Source organism: Neovison vison, chromosome 3 (genome assembly GCF_020171115.1).
Source record: "Neovison vison isolate M4711 chromosome 3, ASM_NN_V1, whole genome shotgun sequence".
Taxonomy (NCBI): domain Eukaryota; kingdom Metazoa; phylum Chordata; class Mammalia; order Carnivora; family Mustelidae; genus Neogale; species Neogale vison.
Genome location: NC_058093.1, coordinates 4,061,180 through 4,087,046, shown reverse-complemented (window position 1 = coordinate 4,087,046; position 25,867 = coordinate 4,061,180). Strand labels below are relative to the sequence as shown.

At 43.5% G+C, this 25,867-nt stretch overlaps 1 long non-coding RNA gene and 1 pseudogene across 2 annotated transcripts; one reads left to right on the top strand and one right to left on the bottom strand.

The window, feature by feature from the left end:
• The first annotated feature begins 1,655 nt into the window (after positions 1-1,655).
• LOC122902132 lies at positions 1,656-16,663 on the top strand. 2 transcript variants are annotated; one of them, XR_006383747.1, is made up of 3 exons: positions 1,656-1,863; positions 3,915-4,183; positions 14,626-16,663. It is a non-coding gene; the product is annotated as an uncharacterized LOC122902132 (long non-coding RNA). The 2 variants fall into 2 exon arrangements; XR_006383746.1 differs by lacking the exon at positions 1,656-1,863 and adding an exon at positions 2,328-3,422.
• Positions 16,664-18,903: 2,240 nt separating this feature from the next.
• LOC122902131 lies at positions 18,904-20,460 on the bottom strand (annotated as a pseudogene).
• Between the last annotated feature and the right edge of the window lie 5,407 nt (positions 20,461-25,867).

Sequence of the window (25,867 nt, the reverse complement as noted above, 5' to 3'; positions counted from 1 at the left end):
TTCTTTTCCCGGGCTGCTTTCAGGATTTTCTCTTTGTTGCTAAGACTTGTAAATTTTACTATCAGGTGATGGGGTGTGGACCTATTTTTATTGATTTTGAGGGGCATTATTTGCATCTCCTGGATTTTGATGTTTGTTCCCTTTGCCATATTAGGGAAATTCTTTCCAATGATTCTCTCCAATATACCTTCTGTTCCCCTCTCTCTTCTTCTTCTAGAATCCCAATTATTCTAATGTTGTGTCGCCTTTTGGTGTCACTTATCTCTCGAATTCTCTCCTTGTGGTCCACTATTTGTTTGTCTCTCTTTTGCTCAAGCTTCTTTATTCTCTGTCATTTGGTCTTCTATGTCACTAATTCTTTCTTCTGCCTCATTTATCCGAGCATTAAGAGCTTCCATTTTTTATTACACCTCATTAATAGCTTTTTTTATTTCAATTTGGTTAGATTTTAGTTCCTTTATTTCTCCAGAAAGGGCTTTTATCTCTCCAGAGAAAGTTTCTCTAATATTTTCCATGCCTTTTTCAAGCCTGGCTAGAACCTTGAGAATCGTCATTCTGAACTCTAGATCTGTCATATTACCAATGCCCATATTGTTAAGTCCCTAACCTTCAGTATTGCCTCTTGTTCTTCTTTTTGTGGTGAGTTTTTCCGCCTTGTCATTTTGTCCAGATAAGAATATATAAAGGAGCAAATAAAATGTTAAAAGGGTGGCAAAGACCCCAGGGAAATGTGCTTTAACCAAATCAGAAAAGACCCCAAATCATGGGAGGGAGAAAGGGGGTAAACAAGGAAAAAAAAAAAGAAAGAAAACAAATAAGGAAAAATATTAAAAAAAGAAAATATATGTATGTATATTAGACTGGCAACTAGAACAAGGTCACTCACTTAATTTAGGGCGTATTTTGGTCTCTTAGTAGGAACTACCTCCCAAAATTTTAAAGGAAGTAAAACATATATAAGGATAGGCACAATGAAGAGATGGAATAGGCCTATAAAGATGAGAAATTTTTTTTAATTTCTTAAAAATGAGTTGATAAAGCAAGTTGGTTGGGAGAATAATGAAAAAGAAAGTGGAGAGAATTTGTTTGGGCTGGAGACTAGAACAAGCCCAGAGCTAGATTTAGGGTATATTTTGATCTATTAGGAGAAGTTGTACCCCAAATTTTTTAGAAGAAGAAGAAACCCTATGTGTATACAAAAAATATAGTTAGATACAATGGGGGATAAAATATGGCTATAATAATGAAGTTTCAAAAAATATTATTATTTCTTTTTTTTTTTGGTAAGGTATTGTTAAGAGAAACTAGTTAAAAAAAAGTTAAAAGAGGAACGTGTAAAAGTTAAAAAAATTTTAGCAGAAGAAAAAAGAAAAAAAATATTAACTGCAAGACTAAAGAATCATGAGGAGAAAGCCATGAATTCCTTGCTTTGCTTTCTCCTCCTCTGGAATTCCACTGTTCTCCTTGGTCAGTGAACTTGGTCTTGGCTGGATTTCTTGTTGATCTTCTGGGGGAGGGGCCTGTTGCAGTGATTCTCAAGTGTCGTTGTCCCCAGCGGAATTGCCCCGCCCTTACCAGGGGCTGGGCTAACTAATCTGCTTCGGTTTGCTTTCGGGAGCTTTTGTTCCCTGAGCGCTTTCCGTAGAGTTCCAGAGGACGGGAATACAAATGGCAGCCTCCCAGTCTCCCACCCGGAGGATCCGAGAGCTCGGGCCCCACACCTCAGTGCGCCTTCAGAGAAAAGAGGCCAATCACTTCTGTCTCCCTGGCCTCTGGTCACGCTTGGAGAAAAGCGCCCGGTCGCTTCCCTCTCCCTGGCCTCCAGCAGTGCTCCGAGCTCGCTGAGCCTGTGACCGGTTCAAGGTAACCCCGAGCTGAGAGCTCACTCCTCAGCTCCGTCTCTGTAGCCAGCTTCTCCTCTTTAATACCTGAGAGCTCTGCAACACTCAGACACCCCTGATCCTTCTGTGACCCCATGAGACCTGAGAACACGCTGTCCCCGCGTAGGCTTCACCCTGGTTTAGCCTCTGGAGCGATGTCCCTCTGTGGAGTAGACTTTTAAAAGTCCTGATTTTGTGCTCCGTTGCTCCGTAGCTTGCTGGGAGCTTTCCCCTCCCCCCGCGGTCTATCTTCCCATGGCTTCAGATTCACTTGTCCACAGGTCCTACCTTTCAGAAAATGATCTATTTTCTGATTCTAGAATTGTTGATCTTCTCTTCGATTTCCCGTTGGATTTGTAGGTGTTTGCAATGGTTAGATAAGCTATCTAGCTGATCTCCTGCTACCTGATTTCGTCTCTGCCTGCTACTTCTCTGCCATCTTGACTCCTCCCCTCAAGGACAGCTGCTTTCGACGGCATTGGAAGATTTGCAAAAAGGAATGAGCAGACTCTGAGAATCTAACTATCCACTTAAAGCGTCCTGGGAAACCAGAGGGCTTCCAAGGCGGCTTTTGAAACCCTTTTGTCTCCTGCAGCTGCAGGGCAGACAAGGAAGAAAATCATGTCCAGGATCTCATGGTCTGGGGGGCAAATTTACAAACAACACAAAACGCAGAGCCTCCACATGTTCGATGTCAGAGAGAGGGCTCTGGGAGGGACCTGTAAGGAGGACCTGTGAGGAGAACATCCGAGTAGACAGGCCTGATAGAGGTGAATGTGCAAATGTCCCTGCCCCTCCTGGCTTGCAGAATCAGCCTGCCTCCCTTCCTAGAGCAGAAAGACTCCTACTCATCCTGAGACAAGCAATGCTCTCATCTGAGGTCTTACAGGATGATACTTGTCCTCCAGATCTGCCACATTGTCTCCAGGCTGACAATCACGGTTGACATCTCAGAACGATCTGGCCAGGGGGATGTTTGATCTACAGGGATTGCTGGTGATGGGTGGTCATGACCTTCCTAGGAGTGAGATGGATGGATAGCTGGTAGACTGTCAGATTCTCTCTCTCACTTGATCTAACTGTATTCATATACAGAAGGAAGGGCCAATGTCCCTGTGGCCCAGAGGAAGAAAAGATTTGTCCCCAGTCCAGGCTGCAGTGAAAGCTAACTCCCCTCTCAGGCCATAGGCCATAGGACTAATCTGGTTGGAAGGTTCTAAAGGTGTCTGTGGGTAAGAATATTGTGTAGCACCTCTTAAAAGTCTCATGAGAAGAATCATAATACGGATCCTGAAGATTCTGGAATAAAGCCATAGCTTTTGTAGGAGAGAACAAGTCGCACTTAGAAAAATAGCATGATGCTGATCACACAGAAACATTTAGTCCTCATCGTGGAACACCGAGTGACCATGAGACAGAGCTGCGTGTCACGAGCTGAGGGCCATCGGATCCGAGTCGAAGACCATGTGGGTGTGACAAGAATCTGTTCCAAAAAGGAAAGGAGACATTCAGGATTAGACTGAAGTCAGCCCAGAACTTTGAGTAAGTTACAGAGACAAGTGGTCCTGGTTCGCTCCCCCTGACCCTGTTGTGCCAGCATCTTTCCTTTGACCTGCGTTTCTGGCATCGCTGGGGAACCCTACGGCCAACTGAGAGAGGCAGAAAGGACTCGGGTGTGGCTGGTGTGATATGTTGGTTCTGGCCAGGAGCAAACCACTGCTGTATGGTCGAAAACCCCCACTCAAGGCTTCCCTGGACAGCAAGTGGTTAAAAGAAAGCTTCCCGTGGGCAGATTTCAGAGCATACACCAACGCTAGTGAAGAAGTGGCCTGCGGAAAGGGTATATACGGGTTCCCGAGCAGTGGAAAGTGATTGGATGAGATGGTCGGTGCTTACGAGGAACAAGGACAAAGAGGAGGCAAGAATGGCCTCAGAACGTCCGCACAGCTGGGGGAGCGGATGGCGCTGACAGATCCATGATCGCATGTTAAAACCCACTAGAGATAACTATCCTTTTTTTTCCCTTTTTTCTAGAGACCCCCATCTCATACAACGTTTTCCAGAGCCAGACAGACACTGAATGGTGCTCAGCTTCCCTGAGTTGTCCACTGTTTTTGCCGTGGGGCCGTGAAGCCGTGGCGGCAACGATGGAAACTAAGCGTGAATCCAAACCCCCGGGCTCCTCTCACCAAGGCTGGCCTCGCTGCTGCCGCCACTGAATTCCCTCCTTCGGGGATCAGAGAGTGATGCTGAGTCTTTGATCCGGCCTCAGCTGGGAAGGCCTGCAGGTCCGCTGGCACCAGGTAAGTCACATCCCACCCCTTCCACCTTAGTAAAAGCAGCGACTCACACCTGCCTAAGATGATGCCCTGGAAACAGGTTCGCCTTCCTGCCCGCGCTACCTCTGTCAACACTGCTGTCTAAAGGACCTGCAGAATGTCTGCTCTACTCACACAGAGGTGACTTTCCCTCAGAGCAAAGGACGTATTTTACAGCAAAGGAAGTAGAGTAACAGTCTCTTGACTATATAGTGCACTAGTTTTAGAATGTGGTCTGTCACTCAGAAACAACAAACTTGATGGAACAACGGAATGGCAGATAGAAGTCTCTGCTAAGGCGCCACAGGACAATAACTGTGGGCTTGATCCTTCATGGTGTAATTGATCAGATGGATAGATAGATAGATATCCCATATGGTGCAGGATTAACCCTGTGCCCGTCAATCCAAGTGACCCACAAGTAAGATTGTAGAGTTCGAGTTTCTCATCCCCACAAACTTAATCTCTGCCAATTTAGAGGTCTTAGGTCTCAGGGCCACAAGTTTCACTGAACTGGGGGCTCCAACAGCCACCTGGCCCCAATGGGCTCCATATGTCAGTGAACCTACAGGGGACAAGAGAAAGGCTTTTAAAAGAATTGACTCATGCAATTATGGAGATGCAAGCTCAAAATCTGCAGCAGGGCAGCCTGGCAGGGTAGAGATCCAGGGAAGAATTGCAACTTGAGTCCAAAGGCAGTCTATTGGCAAAATTCCTTTTTCATCAGAGGGTGTCTTTCATTTTTCTTTTAAGAGCTTCAACTGATTGGATGAAGCCCACCTCCCCTCCGCCCCCCACACTATGGAGGGTAGTAAGTTTTATTCAAAGTCTACTCATTTAAATGTTAATCTCATCTAAAAAATGCCTTCCTGAAAGCACTTGAATAATGTTTGAACAAATATTTGGGTACCATGACCTAGCCAAATGAAATAGAATTAACCATCACAAAGAGTAAGTAAATACTCAAACACATTTAAATGGATTATAAAGTTGTCTCTTTGCATTGAGACGGTGAATGTATTTATTGAGTCTGCAACATAAATGCTTTGACTTGGTTGTTTAAGGCTATACTTAATATACATCAGAGTGATTTGTTCTTTGTGAACCCCAAAGCAGGGTCTGGCTCTAAGAATGGTCAATGAATGCCTTAAAGTTTTGTGATGCATTGGGTTTTGAAGGTGGTCAATTTGTCCTGGTTTTCCCAGGACGTTTTCAGTTTTGGTGCTAAAACCACACTTCCTCAGAGACTCCCCAGGAAACCAGTCCCCATAGTGTGCTGGGCTTAAAACTCCCTTACTTCCCAGAAGGAAGAAGGACTTAGGGGAGGCTTGTGCTGGCCATAAAATAATTGGTATCTGACAGTGTGTGAGTTACTTGACGATGCTTCCCACTTCCTCCTTAGAAAGGGGACCAGCAGTGGGACGTTGCCTCTGGGTGACTTAATCATTTATGGGGCAAACTGGGGTTGTCACGAAGGATAGTCTCTGATTCAAAGGTTTTGCTTCTGTGGCTCTGAGGGCCTGTCTAAGGAGGTGGCTGCCCAGGTGGTGGGCAGTAAACTGGACCTGTGATTCGTCCTGCCCTTCCCTAGGTCATAGGGGCCCCAGTGACAACACAGCAGTGGGTCCATCGGGGGCCAGAGCCTTGCTGCACAGACACATCATTCCACCTTGGCAAAGACACACTCTGTCACCCACATATGGCACTTGACTGCTTCCCCGCTCTATGGGCTTGAATGGTTTGTAGAACAATGTTCAAGATCCTAAAAATTGTGGTGAGCCACAGGGGTCCTGCATTTGGGGAAAACAGTTGAGAGGAGCAACGGGAGGGTGTTGGCTTCTCATTGATCTCCCACCTCCGGGGCGCTGAGCAACTGCCCTTTATTGACTTTACATTCTGGGCGCCCACACCGGGTTTTGTTTAATGACCATCATCTGTACACTGCTAAGATGCTTGAGAAGAACAAAACTATGAGATACAGAGTAGTTATAACATTTACCCTTCCAGATATGATTATGAGTATTTTAAACCATTGAGCGCTGAAATGACCCTGTGAGGCAGTATCTTGAACAGCACCAATATTTGTGTCTTTTTCTCTCCTTTCTAAACACAGCATTCCTCCGTGCCCCTGCCTTGCTTACATTTTAGGGCTGGGAATTTGCATGGTTAGGTTCCAGTTCCAGCTCTGCTGTTTTCTAGCTTGGAATGTGATGAGGAGATCGAAGCTACTCGAGCCTCTGTTTCCAAGGGTTTAACACGAGTGTAGTAATACCGACCTTTCGGGGCCATGAGGATTAAAGGAGGCAGAGAACATGAAGTGCCAGCTCGTAGCTGCTTCATAAATGGTAACTAGCTTTCTAATACACTGACTGTGAAGCCTCACGGTTGAGCCCTTGCATACCTCTGCAGTCTACTGTCTCACCCCCTGACAGTGCCCTCCACCCCCTGCCCCATTCTGGCTCAGACAGCCCTCCAAGTCCTGGCAGGGCCTTAACTGACTTCCAGGACAAAGAAATTAAGGAGTTGTCTGTGTTTTGCTATACGTTTGGGAAGGCTGGTCAGCGATGCTCAAAGCATGACTCTATCAAGCCATTCTGCCCTAAAACCTTCTGTGCTTTGGAGGTGCAACTCTCCTCTGTTTGCGGTCCTCTGTCTCATCTTCAGCAGACTCCCCTAGGCTTCAGTGCTCCCCCAAGCTTCAACTTAGGAGTCATGTCCTTACTGCTTACTCCTCCCGTCTAGGTTACGGGCCCCTCCTCTTCATCCTACCACAGAACCCATGAGAAGCACAGTAAATGTGTGCTTCAGCATTGGACCCCCTCACAAGCCCGTCATAGCAAGCATGTCTCCTTCATGGTGCCTGTGTGACCATGGCTTAGTCCACAGACCTGTTCCTGCTCACAACCTCTGGATGGCCATGTCTGTACTGTGTGACCCTCCAACCCTCCCCATCCTCCCCTCCCCAGTCGAAACTAGAAGAGTTATGAGCCCCTGGCCCAAGGCCAAGGTCTCTGCTATGAACTATGATCTATGACTCGTCACCTACGGCGGTGGGATCAGTCCTATTTTTTCATCCCCAGATGATTCTGATTCAGTGAGTCTGGGGTGAGCCTGTGCACTGGAACTTTTCTTTAGGTCCTTCAGGGGATTCTGATAAGCATCCAGGACAAGTGACCCTCTGCGCTGGTAGCACAGAAAGGGTGGGTCTAATTCGATTCTACTGCAAATGTGAATGAGGAAAAACGGAAGGAACTTTATAATGAGCAGTGCAATGGAAAGTGACAGAAGTTCATGGGATTGAGCCCGGGTTATGGAAAGGCAAAGGCACTTGGCATCTGAAGTTACCAGGAGTGGAGTCCATGAAGATGGTGAAGAAGTTGGTCATTCGAGAGGAGAGCAGAGCTGATGTGTAGAGAGAAGCCGGCGCTCAAGAGACGAGGGACAAAGACAGAGAGTCACGGAGGGTGGACAGAGAGAGGGGACGGAGCTGGAGAAAGGGAGAGACGGAGAGCGACCAACAGGAAGAGAGACAGAGAACACGGGCGCAAGATGACCCTCCTTCAGCACAGCTGTCGTCACCTAGTCCCCCAGACTAGAAACCCCTCTGTACTTCTCCCTCATCATTGACCCCAGTCAGTCCCATCTCAAAAACACCCTCTGAAATGGCTTTTCCCCAAGAATCCTGTTGCCACCGCCTTAGTCCCAGCCTCCATCAGCACCTGCTGAGACCTCGGCAAAGCTGTCAATCTGGCCTCTTGCCCTCTCAAACCCGCCCGCCCAGGGCTATCCCCAAACTGTCGCTAACACACCACATCCTCCTCTCTGGATGAAACCACAAGCCTTCCCCGATTCGGCCAATATGCATCCCAGGTCTACAAGGTCCGCCTTCCTATAGATCTCACACCCCTTCCAAGCAAATCAGGCCGTTGTCTTTGTAAGTGCAGTTTCCTCTCGTGTTTGCAGCAATCACCCACTCGACCCTCAAAACCCAGCTCTAGAATCACCTCCGTGATGCCTGCGACCTTATTACAAAGCTCCTACCTTCCCCATTAGACCATGAGCTCTTCAAAGGACTCTTTTCTTTTTTTTAAGATTTTTTATTTATTTATTTGAGAGACAGAGCAGAGTGAGCGAGAACATGAGTGGCGGGGAGAGGCAGAAGGAAAAACAGCCTCCCCACTGAACAGGAAGCCCAATGGGACTCCATCCCAGGCCCCTGGGATCATGACATGAGCCAAAGACAGACACCTAACTGACTGCACCACCCAGGCATCCCGAGAAGGACTGTTTCCCACTGATCTCTGATTTCCCAGGGCGCAGGAGTCACTCCAGGAGTGTGTTGTCAGTGACCGAATTTGCGGAAATGCAGGTAAAGGGAGAACAAGAGTGACAGAGCCAGCCCTGTGTAGCCCTCCGAGTTCCCGGACTGTGCTGCTGGAATTTCCGTGTCTTACCTTCATCCGCCCTTACATCCACAGAGCCTTTGGAAGGCCCCATCAGGTTTTCCCCAAAGCTCCTTGGAAACCTCAGCAGAGCTGTCTCTGGAGGTGATAGTTCTGGGATGCAAAGAGCTGGTCGGGCAAAGCTGCCTTTTGTCCATATAGAGATTTGGACTGCCTAGATGCACAGAAGAGCAGTTTTCCTCCTCCCTACTTGGAATCCTAAAAAAATGCCTAAAGGATGTTTGAAAGCTTAATTTTGAAAAGGGGAAGAAGGAAATGTGAACGAACTCATTCTTCATGACCTGAGCCACTTACAGGCTTCAGTAAAGCTTTGGAGGCGCTGTGGGGAGGCAATCCGAGTACCATCGATGCTGTAAACAATCCTTCTGATGCAGAAACGCACGTACAGGGTGATTTCTGGCCAGATTTTGCATAACTATATAAAATTGATTTTGCATATTTTACCCCCTCTGACAGTGATGACAGAACAAGATTTCTGCTCACTACAGGAAGGCGGTGGCATGCATCAGGGCAATTAACTTGGAAGTTTCTAGTGGATAAGCATGATTCTGGAGCTCATTGAATGTCAATTCAAGGACTCTCATGAATCCCAGCTCTTCCATCGGCTGGAAAAAATACTTGAAGATTTTGAATTGTGTGCTAAACGTTTTCAATTTGCTTGTGACTCCCACTTGAGTCACTTGGCGTTCCATGGAAAACGAGTAGGGGCAGATCTCTGCCAGCTGAAACGAGAAAGGCCAGTCTGGGCAGAGCGTTCTGTAGGGAGCAGATCTGAGTGTAAGCCAACTTTTTAAAAATCCTCGTTCTTGTAAACTAGCTCATGGCCTCTCTGTAAAGGGGAGGAGACTCGAGAGGAACCTATTTGCCATCTGGAGTGGACTGCGCAATTCCTCTAGAAACCTGCATGACCGTGAACTTGAAATTAATCACGGTGATGAACAAGGAGAACATGCCAGGGCAGAGAGGTCAGTTTCATTTGATAAGAACGGAACGCAAGGTCTAGCTGAGAATGTGCTGACATTCGTTACCTTCCGGAAAGTCCTAGACAACCTCTCCCTCTGGAGAGGATTCCTGGGAAAGAAAAGAGCTCCCTGTGACACTGTAGCAATGAGAACTCCCTCCAGACCATGGCTTTGGGTGGTGTTCAGAATCACAACCATCCTAACACCATCAGATGCTGCTCTTTTCCCTTCTGGGAGAGGAGCCATCGCTCCATCCACACCTAAGAGGTTTCCTGGGTTTGCTCAAAGCATGTCAGAAATAGAATGTCTAGGGGCACCTGGGTGGCTCAGTGGGTTAAAGCCTCTGCCTTCAGCTCAGGTCATGATCTCAGAGTCCTGGGATCGAGCCCCGCATCAGGCTCTCTGTTCAGCAGGGATCCTGCTTCCTCCTCTCTCTCTGCCTGCCCTTCTGCCTACTTGTGATCTCTCTCTGTCAAATAAATAAAAATTAAAAACAAAAACAAAGAAATAGAATGTCTAGTGTGTTATCAAGCACCGAAGCTGGGGCTATTTACTACCTAGCGTGTGGCTTTAATGTTGCAGCTCTCTGCTCCACTGTTCTTCAGCAGCACGAAGGGCTTGTAACTCCACTGACTGCGTCTCCTGCTTTGGCTTGGGAAACTAAGAGCAGATCTGGCTTAAATGTCAAGCAGGCAGAGCCACGTTTGTTGGGTTTTGGTTGCTGCTATTATTTGTTTTTGAAAGAGGCATGGACAGATAAGAGTGGGGATGGCACCTGAAGTTTGCTTTCCTGTTTTAGGGAAATAGGCACCTATCTCTATAAAAGACATTTCCTTCAAAAGGTGAAAGAATTCCCCACTGTTTCAACTTAGCTCTTGAAACTGAAATGTTTGGGGAACAGTAGAAATACGTCAAGCAATCAGAGACTGCAGGGGGAAGGGAAGATTTGAAGTCCTGATTGAATTCCTTGCTTTAGGAAGGCCACAGTCCGAAGTTTCCTTTTGCAGTGATGCAGCCTGGAAATAGGTATTGTGGGTGAGTCTAAGTCCTTGTACTTCCCTGCTTCTGTGTCTTAGAACCCTCATTCACAGATCCTACTCTCGTGTCTCTGAAGATGGCTTTTGAGTCTGTGTGTGCCAAGGGATTGGCACCAAACAGGACTGGGTTAAAACCACAACTTTGCCCCTTCACTGCTGATGACTTTAAGTTGCTTGAACCCTCTGACGCCCAGTGTCCTCGTCTATATATGGGGGTTGTGATAACTGTCTTGCAGAGATTATTTTAAGACTAAATGAGATTATGCTACTTTCCCTATTTGGATAATACACACAACTCCCTTAGAGTAAAATAATTATGAGGCACCTGGTGGCTCAGTCAGCTAGGTGTGCAGCTCTCGGCTTTGGTTCAGGTCATGATTTCAGGGTCATGAGATCAAGCCTCAAGTTGGGTTCCGGGCTCAGCAGAGAGTCTGCTTGAGATTCTGTCCCTCTCCTTCCCACTCTGCCCCTTCTCCTGCTCATGCTCGTTCTCTCTCTCTCTCTCTCTCTCTCAAATAAAGAAATAAAGTCTTAACGTAAAATAATTACGTGAACTGTGCTGTTTACTCAAATTACTTTGATCATCGTGTGACTTCAGTGTGTACATATAAAACTAGGTTAAAATTCCTTAGGATATATGCTCCCCCCTACTTTCCACCAGGTACAACACAAATGTTAAGGATGAAATTTAAATGAAAATATAATCTATAACATTCAAATTAACAACACAAATTTAATAAAATGGAGGCTTTGCTGAAATTAAATTCATTTACTGTGTGAATCTGACACAGGTAAGCAAAGGTGCATTTGAGTTCAGTGAGGCTGTGTCCCAGGAATTCGGTCATGCCCGGGAAGCTCCCCCAGCCTCTTTGCCATGACGTGGCGGTGGCCAGGCATTGCTCCCTCCCTGTCCGAGACTATCGTTTGGGCTAAAGGGGGCTCTTGCTTACCCAGGTCCGTACGAGCTCCCTACAAGCCCAGGCAGGGCCGCTGGGGACCCTACCAGGCCAAGGTCAGCCAGTGGGAAATTTCCTCTTGGTGCTCAGTTGTGAAGAGTCTTGTAGACACCCTCTCCTGAGCAAGCTGAGGGACTCACACCCTCTAAAACGCACCAAGAACCTTCAGCAGAGGAGCTCTACGTTACCTTTATCTTTTAGGAGATCGACTTTGGCGGAAGTTTTGAGGATGGGTTGGAGCGTCTGAGAATGAAGTTAGGGGAGCACAGTCAGGCCATCGAAACACTCCAAACTCACGGGCTTGACATTCAGAACACAACAGCACTCACTGCTTGCTGGCTTTACCCACTTTCGTTTGCTGATAGGAAGCTTTCGTTCCTGCCAGTACGCCTCACGTTACCTGCCTGAACACAGTGTTTTTCTGTCCATTCGGCTTGTACTCACACCTTCCTCTTCACTTAGAATGTGGCTTTTTTTTTCAGATTCTAAATTCTACTTCATTATTTATATTCTTCACCCCCTTTTTTCATTTATTTATTTTCAGCATAACAGTATCATTATTTTTTCACCACACCCAGTGCTCCATGCAATCCGTGCCCTCTCTAATACCCACCACCTGGTTCCCCCAACCTCCCATCCCCCCACCACTTCAAACCCCTCAGATTCTTTTTCAGAGTCCATAGTCTCTCATGGTTCACCTCCCCTTCCAATTTGCCCCCCAACACCCTTCTCTCTAACTCCCCATGTCCTCCATGCTATTTGTTATGCTCCACAAATAAGTGAAACCCTATGATAATTGACTCTCTCTGCTTGACTTATTTCACTCAGCATAATCTCTTCCAGTCCCGTCCATTTTGCTACAAAAGTTGGGAATTCATCCTTTCTGATGGAGGCATCATACTCCATAGTGTATATGGACCACATCTTCCTTATCCATTCGTCCGTTGAAGGGCATCTTAGTTCTTTCCACAGTTTGGCGACCGTGGCCATTGCTGCTATAAACATTGGGGTACAGATGGCCCTTCTTTTCACGACATCTGTATCTTTGGGGTAAATGCCCAGGAGTGAATGGCAGTGTCGTTGGGAAGTTCTATTTTTAATTTCTTGAGGAATCTCCACACTGTTCTCCAAAGAGGCTGCACCAACTTGCATTCCCACCAACAGTGGAAGAGGGTTCCCCTTTCTCCACATCCTCTTTCCCAGTCCTCATGAGAAATCCCAACCCCACCTTTTAGGGTCCATCTTCTCTGCTCAGTCTTCTCTGGATTTTCAAATTACCTGATACTCACCACAGATTACCCATATGGAGGTATTTTGGTTCAATAGTAGCATTTGTCTCTTCCAGCAATTGGGATCAAATTTGATGTCAGGGATATGTCTTGCACACGTCGACATCTCACATGGTTTGAACTTATTACAGCTCATTGCTTACTGGTGGCTCCCAGTGATTTACTGAATTAATGGAGGTATAAAACCACCTGCTGATTTATCTTAGGGACACCTGCATATGGTTGTAAGGAAATTACTTAGTAACTGCTAAAAATGTTTTGTGTCAAGTTCATAATGAAAAGTGAGTTCACTTAAGCTTGTCAGAGATCTTTAAATAAAGCTAATCTGATGACTTATTTTGCAAGAGAACATGGACAATAGCGAAAAGCCACAGAAAGTGTGTGTGAGAGAGAGAGAGAGATAGAAACAGCGTTGTAAGAATAACAGTTTGCTGATTTATAAGAAAAGTAAAAATAGAAGTGAACAGTGAGAAGTCTGAAATAATCTTTCCTCCATATTTTTTTTTCATGTTTGTTTTGCTCCTGATGAAAAAAAAATTGTGGATAAAAGAGAGCACTTTAGCTGGTAAGAGCAGGGCACTGGTTGGCGACACATTGAAACTGTATGAAGCAACATGTTTTAAAAAGTCAGAAATCTGGGATTTGCAGACAAGGCTGGAGTGATACTTTCAACTGTAAGATTTTAAAAAAAGAAGTTAGGGGTGCCTGGGTGGCTCAGTGGGTTAACCCTCTGCCTTCGGCTCAGGTCATGATCTCAGGGTCCTGGGATCGAGTCCCGCATCAGGCTCTCTGCTCAGTGGAGAGCCTGCTTCCCTTCCTCTCTCTCTGCCTGCCTCTCTGCCTACTTGTGATCTATGTCTGTCAAATGAATAAATAAAATCTTAAAAAAAAAAAGAAGTTAAAAAGGAGCCAAGTTGTAATTAAAAGAGCTGTTTAAGACATTGATTTTTCTTTGAATTTTTGGTCCTAGCTTGTATCAGATCTTCCAAGTAATGGAAAAAGTAATGAAGACTTAGCTACATGCTAACTGTTATTCTTTTGATAATCTTTAGACTAGAATAGTCCGTACTGATGAGGTCATCATCTCGTCTCCCTGATGCAGCTGGTCTTGCTGGGGAAAAACCTCACCGTTTGTCATTTTTATTTTCCCTACTCATAAGATGCCTTGCAAAAACAAGGGATTTAATAAGTGTTTGCGAGTGAGTGCATGAGTGACGAAGGAAAAAATAATAACGTGCAAGGCAGTCATCTAGCGACAGCCCTTTGTCTCAAAGGAACTGAACAATTCCCATAGACCCCTGCTTGAGTACTCAATGCTTTAAGGACATTAACTGGCATAGCATCTTTGACTGTCTTAATGCCCTTGGTTTGAGACCCCTGGCACAAGTGTGTCCCAGCTCTGGTCTCCACCTTCTTTACTCTGAACTTGAGAGCGCGGTCTTGCCCCGGCTTCTCTGGCTTGGCTGTGGGATTTGCATCGCCAGCCTCAGCTCTGATACAAAGCTGTAATTTGCCCCATCATTCATCAATAGATTAAAATATTAGACTGGTCTGGAAGAAAATGTAGTTCATGTAAAGTCAATACCTCGTTCTAGTTACATTATTCACTGTGGCAATTTTTTCCCTTGCTGTACAACTTGAGCTTACAGGTCTTTAATTTTCAGAATGAAACCTTTTTCCCTTTTATTATACAACCATTTTGTGTTGGCTCTTTTTCCAGTGCACTGGCACTTCCTCAGTCCACCGCGATCAGTCCACCGCGAAATGTTAAAGAATAACAGATGTAACCCAGCAAAACTTCGACCAATTCAGCAAGTTCACTATGAAGTAAGTCCTACTCCTTGTAGCTTTGAATACAGCTTCTTTATAAACAATCTTCTGTCACTTTCTGGTTCCTTTTCCTGGGGCCCTCTGTCCTTATTTCTATATTGATATACCATATATCTATCTATATCAATATACTATATTGATACTCCATTTTGATTTATTGTTTATCAAACAATTTATTGATACTCTACAATTTATTGATACTCTATTTATTGCCTGACTGATACTCTATCAATCAGGCAATAAATGGTTGCTTCTGATAGAAATTCATCCGCAAGTTGCTTAAGGGGGAAAAGAAAGGAAGTAGTTCCCTAGGTTAAATGGAAGGTCCAGGGGTCGGGGGTCCAGGGCTTTGGACACATCTGGACCCAAGGACACATTTGTCTTTTTTCAGTAACATCTTCTGTAGATAGAAGAGGCCACTGCAAATTCCAGGCTTCCGTGGTCCTTACCACTCACCATTCCCGAGAGAGAGAGAGAGAGCGCGCGAGGCAGAGAGAGTGAGTGCCCTGCCTGGGGTCCCACCATGGGTCCAAGAGCCTAGGAATAGGCTACATGCTAACTGTTATTCTTTTGATAATCTTTAGACTAGAATAGTCCGTACTGATGAGGTCATCATCTCGTCTCCCTGATGCAGCTGGTCTTGCTGGGGAAAAACCTCACCAACCGTTTGTCATTTTTATTTTCCCTACTCATAAGGTGCCTTGCAAAAACAAGGGATTTAGTAAGTGTTTGCGAGTGAGTGCATGAGTGACGAAGGAAGAAATAATAACGTGCAAGGCAGTCCTCTAGCTCATCACTCTGAGGAATAGAACATTGCTGGAGGGTGACTTCTGTGTTCTTCACAACAAAACCCCCAGGGAAGCGGGAATCTCGCAGTCAGTCTGGATAGTTCTGCCCTGCCCACTTCCTCAGCTGTTATGAAACCCACTTAGAGAACTTGAGTTAGCTATATATTCGAACTTAAAATATACCTAGGAACAAGGCAGACTCTCCAGTTGATATAAAGACCAAAGCCTCAGGGTGAGAAACCAGGCATGTCAGCTGTGCTATCAAGTAAACGCAGGTGAACAAACAAGGCAGAAACAATAGCCCTTCCCGAGCCAGAGTTTACACAATGCAGGTACTCAGCGGAGAGGAAAGACTGTCCAGACGGGAGGCCTCTCTAGGACCCTTCCTCGGTGCTGGACTTGCCAAGGCGTTCTGGGTGGTAACCTGACCTTGAGTTTTGCGCAGACATCATCTACAAGAGTTCATTACCCCCACCAGACAACATTTACGCCATTGGTTATCTCCAAAGAAAAGAGCAGCACGGGATTGGAGGCTGCCATCGACGGAGTTAAGGAGGGCACGAGGGCAGCCAGCGACACCACCTTCGGAGCTCGGTCAGGATTGCCAGAGGAGACAACGAAGTCAGTGTAGCTCTTACTACTTGGCCATGTGCCTTAGATAGAGTGTTAGATTCCCTATCTGGGGATTCTGCCCTTTGCTGGAAAGACGAGTTGACTGGGTGATCTAATTGTTCTCTCTCCCTTTGCCAACCACTCTATGAAATCCATTCTTCTCGTTATTGAGCAATGCCCAGTGGCTCTCTCTGGGCACGGCACAGGAAGCTGCAAATGTACGGGGACGAGACTTCTGCTCTGATGTCCGCTTTTATTTTAGTTTAAACATTCTTAGAGGATAGCCCAGGTTAAGCCAGACATCCTGTTTACAATGGGGCAGTATTGCAGAGTGTGGGCGGGAAGGGGACAATGCGCTCACGTCAGCTTCCTGCTCCATCCGACGGGGCCACACACAAGCTTCCCCACCCCGGACTGCAGACTGAATGCCGCTGAAAAGGGGGTTTGAGTAGCTCTTCGGTACATGGATCTCCGTGTTTATAGGAATGAATGTTATTTTGTGTAATAAATGATTATGAATTATTTATATCAACAGTCCTTGCTAAAGATGACTACTTCTCTTGTAATTTTCTTGTGAATTTTTCTACCCCTTGTCACAAATAAGGATGGGAATACAGAGGCCTTGCCTTTATATAAGAAATCAATGGGATTTTTAGAGAAACTTCTCTGGAGTAAACCAGCCAACCAACCAACCCCGAAGCAGCAGTGAGTCTGGAATTTCCCCAAAGAGAGAACTTAGAAGTGGCAGCTTATTTGGAAGGGACAGCCAGAGGACTTGTCTGGAAGGTGTGCATACGGAGGTCGCCGTCTTTATTTAGATGACACATGTCGGCAGGTGACACGGCGAAGGCTACGGCGAGGCAAGAGATGCTGGGTATCTTGGCATTCCCGCACGGGGCAAACTTGACAAACCTAAGCAAATAAAGTGCAAACAAAGGTTTTATCTCCATTGGCCAAATTCCTGGCTCAGATCTCACCTAGATAGAATCTAACAATGTCACCATTCAGGTATTCAGGTTAAGCAAAGCCAAGAACAAATCTCTGTAGTCTCTGGACCTAAGTATTACTGCTACCTTCCCCTCCCCTTTCTCCCGCACCCATCCTGCTGTGAAATGCTGTCTGACACCTTGACCAAGCCATAGATCAAGTCAGGAGGGTCTAGTTTATTAATTCTGTAAAGCCTGTGACATCGCAGGGGCAAGGCCGTTATACAATCCCAAATGACAAAAGCCATAGTTTGGCTATTGTGGACAAAAGCCTAAGAAAACCAGGTCTGTATTTAAACGTGAGAGGAGCCCGGAAGCCCATGTGTCTCCCTGCGAGTTGGCGTCCCCGGGGAAACAGCGCCCTCTGCTGTCGACGAACGGTCCAGCCGCCAAACCAAGGGGAAGAAGAGCTTTGTAACTTGGCCAACCGCGAAAGATTTATGTAATAGGACTGACTGTCCTTAGAATAGCACTTTTCCATTAAAAACCGTGTTGTTCCTAGCGTGTTAGACTGTCCCCCTTTCCTCCAACCTAGCATAAAACTACGCAGGAATTTGGTAGTCCACACAGAAAGATGAAGGCAGGCAGCAGCCCGACAGGTCAGACATTTCTCGCTCTCATCAGCAACGATTAGAGAAGTCAAACAATTCTTAAGAGAAAGAAAATGGCAAACCCTTCATTTTCAAGACTTAGCTCATTATTTTTGCTCAGTGGAGCGACATACATAGGTTCGCCTTCCGTGGGTCTATGTAGGTGTCTCACTTAGTTTAGCTTACTTTAGTGGCTTTTGGGCTGCACAGTCCTCAGTAATTTCAATCTATGGAAGAAAGGAGGATTTATCGTTCTCATGACAGCTTTTGCACAAATCACTTGTTTGTTACAGGTGGTTATTTGCTTTGGGGATTTTTTTTTTTTTCTCATAACAAGGAATTCCGAGCTAGGGACGTTCTGCTAGAGACTTTTTCTGGAAAGATGAGTCCTAAGAGTCCCCCTTTGCGCCAGTTTCCAGGTAAGGATACTAGTATGAAATGTTGGTGATAAAACTAAACAAGACGCCAAAATTCCAATCAATTAAGTCTGCATCTGGTTCCCTCATTTTTTAGGAAGATCAAAGTGATGAATGAGAAGAGGAGAGGAAGTAGCTGTTTTTGTTCACACCTTCCAAAGACTTGTGTTCATCTTCTCTTGTTATATAGAGCAATGTTCGCCTTCATTACCCTCGGACTCCCCCCTTTTTTCTCCTTTTTCTGGGGTCCCTAAGAGATCACATAGCTGGCACGTACCAGGGTTTAGGGCTGGGAAGTAGTGCTTTGGGACAAGACGGCACATGAGGCCCATTCAGGTCTACAGATGGTCATTACTTGCTTAGGGCACTGTAAGTGGACACTGTGTTTTATGAGATGTAGATGGAGACGTGAGTTAAATTTTTTAAATTATGCCAACAATTGAGATTCAGTTTTTCCTTAAAAATCTTGATTTTCAGCTTCTCCTGAAAGGTTTTCCAGAGAAAAAAGATTTTCAGGTACCTGTTAGAAAAGTTCTCCACAAGCCCCTTGTCTGCCTGTTCCAGGAGGCCTCTAGTCGCCGGCACCGGCGTAAGTCATCCTTCACTGGACGGTGTCTGTTAACAAAGAGATGACTTGATGCTGATGTGGAACTTCAGAGAGGTTCTATCCAAAGCCTTATCGGCTCTGGCTTTCTCACCTACTTTGCTCCCCCAAACCATAAAATTAAATTTCATTCTGTCTCTCCCCAGTCTTTTTTTTTTTTTTTTTTTTTTGCTAATTAAAAACAAAGTACTACTTTTATTTGGCTCACGTCTCCATTTATTAGAATTACCACATTTGGAGAGGCACAAAGCACTTTAAGTTTTACATGACTACATGGGTATTTCACTTACTCCATTTAAAGAAAAAGCTTTCAAAACATCTGAGTTAGTTCAGAGACCCTGAATATATGGGAACTAAAGGTTTTTAAATGCTTGTGCTTCCTGTTCTAACAATGTCTTCTTTAAATGGAATCCAGCATAAAAGGGATTGAAATACATAAGGTCATGATGCAAATGCCTTGGAGAGACACTGAAATTCATCTGTACAATGCGGTGGAAGCTGTCGCGTACTCACTGAGCCATCTGCGCCTCCATGACCTGTGCTGTCCACTCTGGCGCCGTCTGACTGATCTTCTCCAGCAGGTTATTCACTTGGAAACAAAGGGACTGGATCTGTTTGTCCCACGTTGGCAGGGCTTCCTGTGTTTCAAAATGAACTATTCCATCAATCTGATCAATAAATCCATTCATACGTCCTTCTGTTATCATTTGTGATGCTATTTTTTCTGCTTTAGCTGCAGAGATCTCTAAAAGAGCTCCAAGTTCTTCAAAGGTGATATTATTATATAATTTGCTTGCAGACAACAAATTATGTTCAATAACAGCTCTGTCCAAGATGCTAGAACCATCAGTGGTAGTTGCTTTTTGGTGAGACATTAACATGGCTGCAAACCCTTGAAGTTGATTTCCTCTGATGATCCTGTCTAGGTACGTTTTCTCTAGGATCCCATAAGCAGCACGTTGCTGGCACCTTTCATCCTTAAAAAGAGTGGCTGGCATCCGAGAACGCTGCTGTCCTGCTATGCCAAGATGGTACAGTACAGAGCATGTTTCAAGGCCTCTAGTCTTTCACTTTCGTGCACTCTTGTCTTGTAAGAGAGCTCATTGTACCTTTGTGCAGCTTCAATGAATTTTCTTCTCTAATCGAGGTCACGTGCATAGCATATCTTATAGTGTATCTGTAACTGCTCATTGGTGGATTCATTCTGAAGCAATGGTGCTCGATTTATGTAAGCCTCTGCCTGGACGGGATCGTCCTCTTCCAGCTATAGCCTCGCGATCTTCAGGTGAGTCTCCAGTTCATAATCTACATTGTACTGCTTTTGTCCTGTTTCCAAAGGAATTCCCACCAGCACTTGGGCTGCATTTCTCCAATCTTCTTCTTTCTCATCTATGGATGCAAGATGCTGTCTTAGTGATGCAACCCGCTCCTCAAATGAAATGACTCTAGGCTAGATCTTTTCCAAGGTGAAATGATAGATTTCTTTGCCTGTGCTGTCAGGCAGGTCAGGGAGATGTGTACAGAAATCAGTTAGCAACTGTCGAGAGATCACGAGACTGACATTCTCATTTACCATTGCTTCCACAAAAGCTTTCAAAGCTTCTAGTTGTTCTGCCCCAGATAACTGAACGGCTTTTTCCAAGATCTGATGGTACTTGCCCCCTAGATCTTTGTGAGAGCCGCTCGAATTCAGGAGTTGGGCTAAGTCCTGCCGCACGGCTGCTGCCATCTTTCTTCCAGCTCAGCAGAGGATGCCGGGCCTCGCGGCGCCGCCGAGAAACGAGTGCCTCTCCCCAGTCTTTTTTCCACAGCAGCTCCGTAGAGCAATGCCTGTGGCTCAGATGCTGCACCTTCTAAGATCTCCCCCGATTTTTTTCCCTAGTGACGCCAACACTTCAGAATCTGAGTCAGAGGTATAGAAGTAGTTGCATCGTGACTCCTCAGAAGGGAGATACGAAGCTTCCACCCAGGACCTCAGATGTCCCACAAAGCGACTTAGAATTAGGAGAAAGCATCTCTTCCTCCAATTGGATGAGGCCCCGCATAGACCTCATGTCCTTGGAATGGGAGGAGTTTAAACTTCCCTCCTCACTCATCCTCCAAACCAGGCACCTTTGTTTTTTTTGTTTTGTTTTGTTTTTGTTTTTGTTTTTTAATTTTTTAAAAGACTTTATTTATTTATTTGACAGACAGAGATCACAAGCAGGCAGAGAGGCAGGCAGAGACAGAGGGGGAAGCAGGCTCCCCGCTGAATAGAGAACCCGATGCAGGACTCGATCCCAGGACCCTGAGATCATGACCTGAGCTGAAGGCAGAGGCTTAACCCCCTGAGCCACCCAGGCGCCCCAACCAGGCACCTTTGTGCAATGAACAAACTGAACAACTGTTCCCAGATGTCGGGTACCAACTAACCTTGTTTATCATGACCTGCCCAAGGCATCTTTTCTCTTGTTCAGGTTATTTTCCTACCTGTCTGAAAGGATGCCAGTCTTAGTTCTCTATCAGTTTCTTTCTTTAGACAGGCAGAACATCCTTACTGTTCTCCTTACCCAAAACAATTCTTTCACCCTTCACTCTTTCTGTGAACCATATTGCCTTTATTTTCTGACTTCAACTCATTTTGGCCTTTAACACTTCTGAATTCCTGTGACATTTACACTTAGTACTATAGGTTAGCTGAGCACGTATAGTTTCATATGCTTATTTTATCTTCCCTGCCAATTTGGTATATCCTCAGGAAGATTCTTCCCTAAATCTTTATTGTGATCAGCGCACGGTAAGAGCTTGGTAAATATTTCATACTGGATTGAGTAGATTTCCAAACAAATATATAGCTCTAGCACTTAAAATAGTGTCTGGGGGCTTCTGCTTTGAACATGATGGATTTAACAGGGGTTAGAATTGCCAGATACAATCCAAGAAGCCCCACTCAGTTTGAATGTCAGACACATTTATGCTGTAAGTATGGGTCATCCACACATTAATAAATACTTGCTGTTGACTCAATGTTCAGATTTAGCTGGGAGTCTTGTTTTATTTCTTAAAATCTGGCAGCCCTCCAAGGGGTGGATTTACCCTTCTATATTAAACAAGTTAAAAAAAGAAAACATAAAAATATATGAAACGATGGTTTTCAGGCTCGGCAAACAGAGTTAGTGTAAGAGAATGATCTTTGAGAGAAGTAAAGAAATAAGTCCATCTTTCTGCTCCATCTTACGTTCTGGAGAAAGTTTCCATGATTCAGCACAGAAGGAGGGAACTCAAGCATTGCCTGGCAGTGTCCCACGATGAGAAGACAGAGTTGACAGTTTGGGGAAGCCACGTTAGCTAAAATTCACAGGGCAGAGCACCAGAGAAGAGACAGAGGAAGACGAGGGGAGTCCCTCCATTCTTCTGCTGAGTATTGATGAGTGCATGTGTGTGAGGGAACTATCCAAAGTTAGGGGGATAAAACCACTAGAAAGGAGAACATCTAGAGCCCATGTAGACCTAAATATAGTACATATTTTCAACAACCAGAGTACAGGAAGCTTATTATACACAAGGAAGGCAGAAATCATCAAATTGGGTGAAAAAGTAAGACCCAATTATATGCCCCTATGGGAAGCCCACATCAAATATAAAAATAAATAAAGTGAAAAATAAAATATTGGTAAAATGATATACCATCCTAACATGAAGCAAAGAAAGCTGAAATGGTTATATAAGTGTAAAACAAAATTGACTTTAGAACAAAAAAATATTATCATAGTTAAAAAAAGGGTCATTTCATAATCACACACATTGATAAAAAATCAATTGGACAAAGGAATCCTAATGTTTATGCACTTAAACATAAAGTCTCAAAATACATGAAACAAAAAGTGATGGAAGTGAAGAAAATTCAGAATTATAGCTGAAGATTTCAACACTCCTTTGATAATAATAATTGAATAAATAACTTAAAAATCCAGAGTGAAACAAAAAACCTGAATAACACTTTCAACCAACTTTATCTAAATAATATTGACAGAACACACTACCCAACGGCAAGAGAGAACATATTCTTTTAGGTGCATCATAAACATTGACCAAGATAGGCCATATTCTGTACCATAAAACAAGACTCAATAAATTTAAAGTAATTCAAATAATTAAAAAAGTATATTTTCCAACCACAGTAGAGTTAAGCTAAAATAAATAAAAAGATAGCTAGAAAAGTCTCCAAATACTTGAACACTAATTGACACACTTCTAAAACAAAAGCCATGCCCATACATCATAGAAGGAATCACAAGGGAAATCAGAAAAGATTTGGAAGAAAATGAATGAAAATTAAACTCTAATATATCAAAATTTGTGGGATACAGCTAACTCTATGCTAAAGAGGAAATACAGTCATGCTTATGTTAGAAAAATCAATGACCTAAGCTTCTATCTTAAACCACATGAAAAAGAAAAACAAATTGAAACCAAAGTTAGCAGAAGGAAATAATAAAGGCAAGAGCAGAAATCAATGACACAAAAAGCAGAAAAACAATAGAGAAAATCAATGAAACCAAAAGCTTGTTCTTTCAGAAGATCAATAAAATTGATAAACTTCTAGTCAGATTGTCCTGGAAAAAAGAAAGCAACAAATGACCAGTATCAGACTGAGAGGGTTGACATTACTACAGATAATTAAAAGAATAAAAATAATTAAAATAATAAAAATAGAATATTATTATCAACTTTATGCCTACAAATATAACTACTTGGATGAAGTGGATAAATTCTTTGAATGAAACAAACCATCAAGCTCACTCAAGGGGAAATGGGTAACCAAAATAGTTTTCTATCAAATAAAGAAATTAAGAGAGTAGATCCTAATAGTCCTCATTGTGTGCTCGCTTCGGCAGCACATATACTAATAGTCCTCATTGCAAGAAAAAAAATTATAACTATGCATGGGGATGGATGTTAACTAGACTTATTATGAAGATCATTTTAGCAATATATACAAATATAAAATCATTATGTTATATACCTGACACTAAGATAATATTATATGTCAATTATAACTCAGTAAGAAAAAAGAAATTGAATTTGCAAGAATAAAATTCCCCATTAAGAACATTTCAAGCAGAGATTGATTTATTGGTGAATTCTTCCAAATTTAAGGGAGAAGTAATACTAATTCTACACAATCTCTTCTAGAAAATTGAAGAGGAAGAAACACTTCTCAACATATTCTGAGTTCAACATTGCTCTAATAACAAAATGAAACAGACGTTATAGGAAAAGAAAGCTATAGACCAGTATCTCTCATAAAAATAGTGCTGAAAACCCTTTTAAAATAATAGCAAATTAAATCTGGCAATACATACAAAGGAATATACATTGCAACAAAATGGGGTTTATTCCAAGGATCTAAGACTAGTTTAACACTTGAATTCAATGTAATTAATTATATTATGAAGCTAAATAAGAAAAAACATATGGTTATATCAACAGATATAAAAAACCAAAAAAACAACAAAAAAAAACCCCTGTATTTCCATACTTGTTCATGATGAAAATTCTAAAAAACCCCACAAACAAGCAAAAAGTAAGGAATAGAAGTGACCTTCCTTTACCTAATAAAGAGTAAGTTTGAAAAACTTATAGTTAATGTACTTAATGGTGAAAGACTGAATGCTTTCCTCCCAAGATTGAGAACAAGGCAAAGAGGTCTTCTCTCATCACTCCTATTCAACATTGCACTGGAAGACCTAGCTAGTGTAATAAGACAAGAAAGAGAAATAAAGGGTATACAGACTGGAAAGGAAGAAATAAAACAGTTGCACAGAAATAAAACAGTTGCACAGAAATAAAACATGTTCACAGATATATGCTGATAATCCCAAAGAATCTACTAATATCTTCTGGAACTAAGAGGGGAGTTTAGCAAGGTCACAAAATATACTGTCAACATACAAAAGTTCATTGCAATGAACAATTAGAATTTGCAGTTTTTAAAAAAAAACATAAAAAGTAATTTGATATGGATCTAACAAAAATGTTCAGGACTTATATACAAAATATTAATGAAAGAAACCAAAGAAGACCTAAGTAAATGGAAAGATATACCACATCTCTTTCTTTCATTTCCTTCAATATGACCATAATAAAAACCATACCTTTCATTCTGAAGCCTGAGAAAGAGGAGGTATACAACAGAGACAAAAGATAATTTGATACAGATCATTAAACATGGGCCATTTGAGTCCACCAGTAGAAATTTTTTACTGAGCCCTGTTGTTCTTCACAAGTTTTGTGCCATGTTTTTTTCTATATCCTATTTTCTCCTCCTCTTTAGCTCCCTTTGTAGCTTTCTCTTTCGCTTCCATTCTTCTTTTCTCTGCTATCTGCTCCACATTCCTGGTTTCTATATATGTCTTTAAATGGAGCCCTTTAGCTGTCTTTTTCACTTTCTCTTACTACCTCAAACAGCTTAACCAAGGTTTTTTCCTAAGCAAAGATAGTTCTTTCCCTAAAATATTTGAGACAGAGAGAGACAGAAAGGGAGAAAGATGGAAAGAAAATCTCCTTTACCCTTTTCAACTTGGTGTTCAGATAGAGTTGATGTACATTAAATCATTATATCGACTTTATATAACCATTTATAAACCTATAAATGTGAGATATTATTATAATTATCAAGGGTAGTGACAATCTTAGTGAGAATGGAGTGCCTGGACAAGGCAAGTCATCTAATAGAGTCCTCCTCAGTGCTGGATAATGAGGCACTCTGTCAGCCCTGTCAGTTCCATAAACATTTTTAAATTAATATATAATGTATTATTTGTTCAGGGGTCCAGGTCTGTGATTCATCACTCTTACACAGTTCACAGCGCTCACCAAAGCATGTACCCTCCTCAATGTCCATCACCCAGCCATGCTGACCCCCCCACCTGCCTCTCCTCCAGCAACCCTCAGTTTGTTTCCTGAGATGAAGATTCTCTTATGGTTTGTCTCCCTCCTCAGTCCCATCTTGTTTCACTTTTCCCTCCCTTCCCCACATAGCCTCCTGCCCTACCTCCTAAGTTCCTCATATCAGAGAGATCATATGATAGTTCTCTTTCTCTGATTGACTTATTTCACTTAGGATAATAACCTCTAGTTCCATCCACATCATT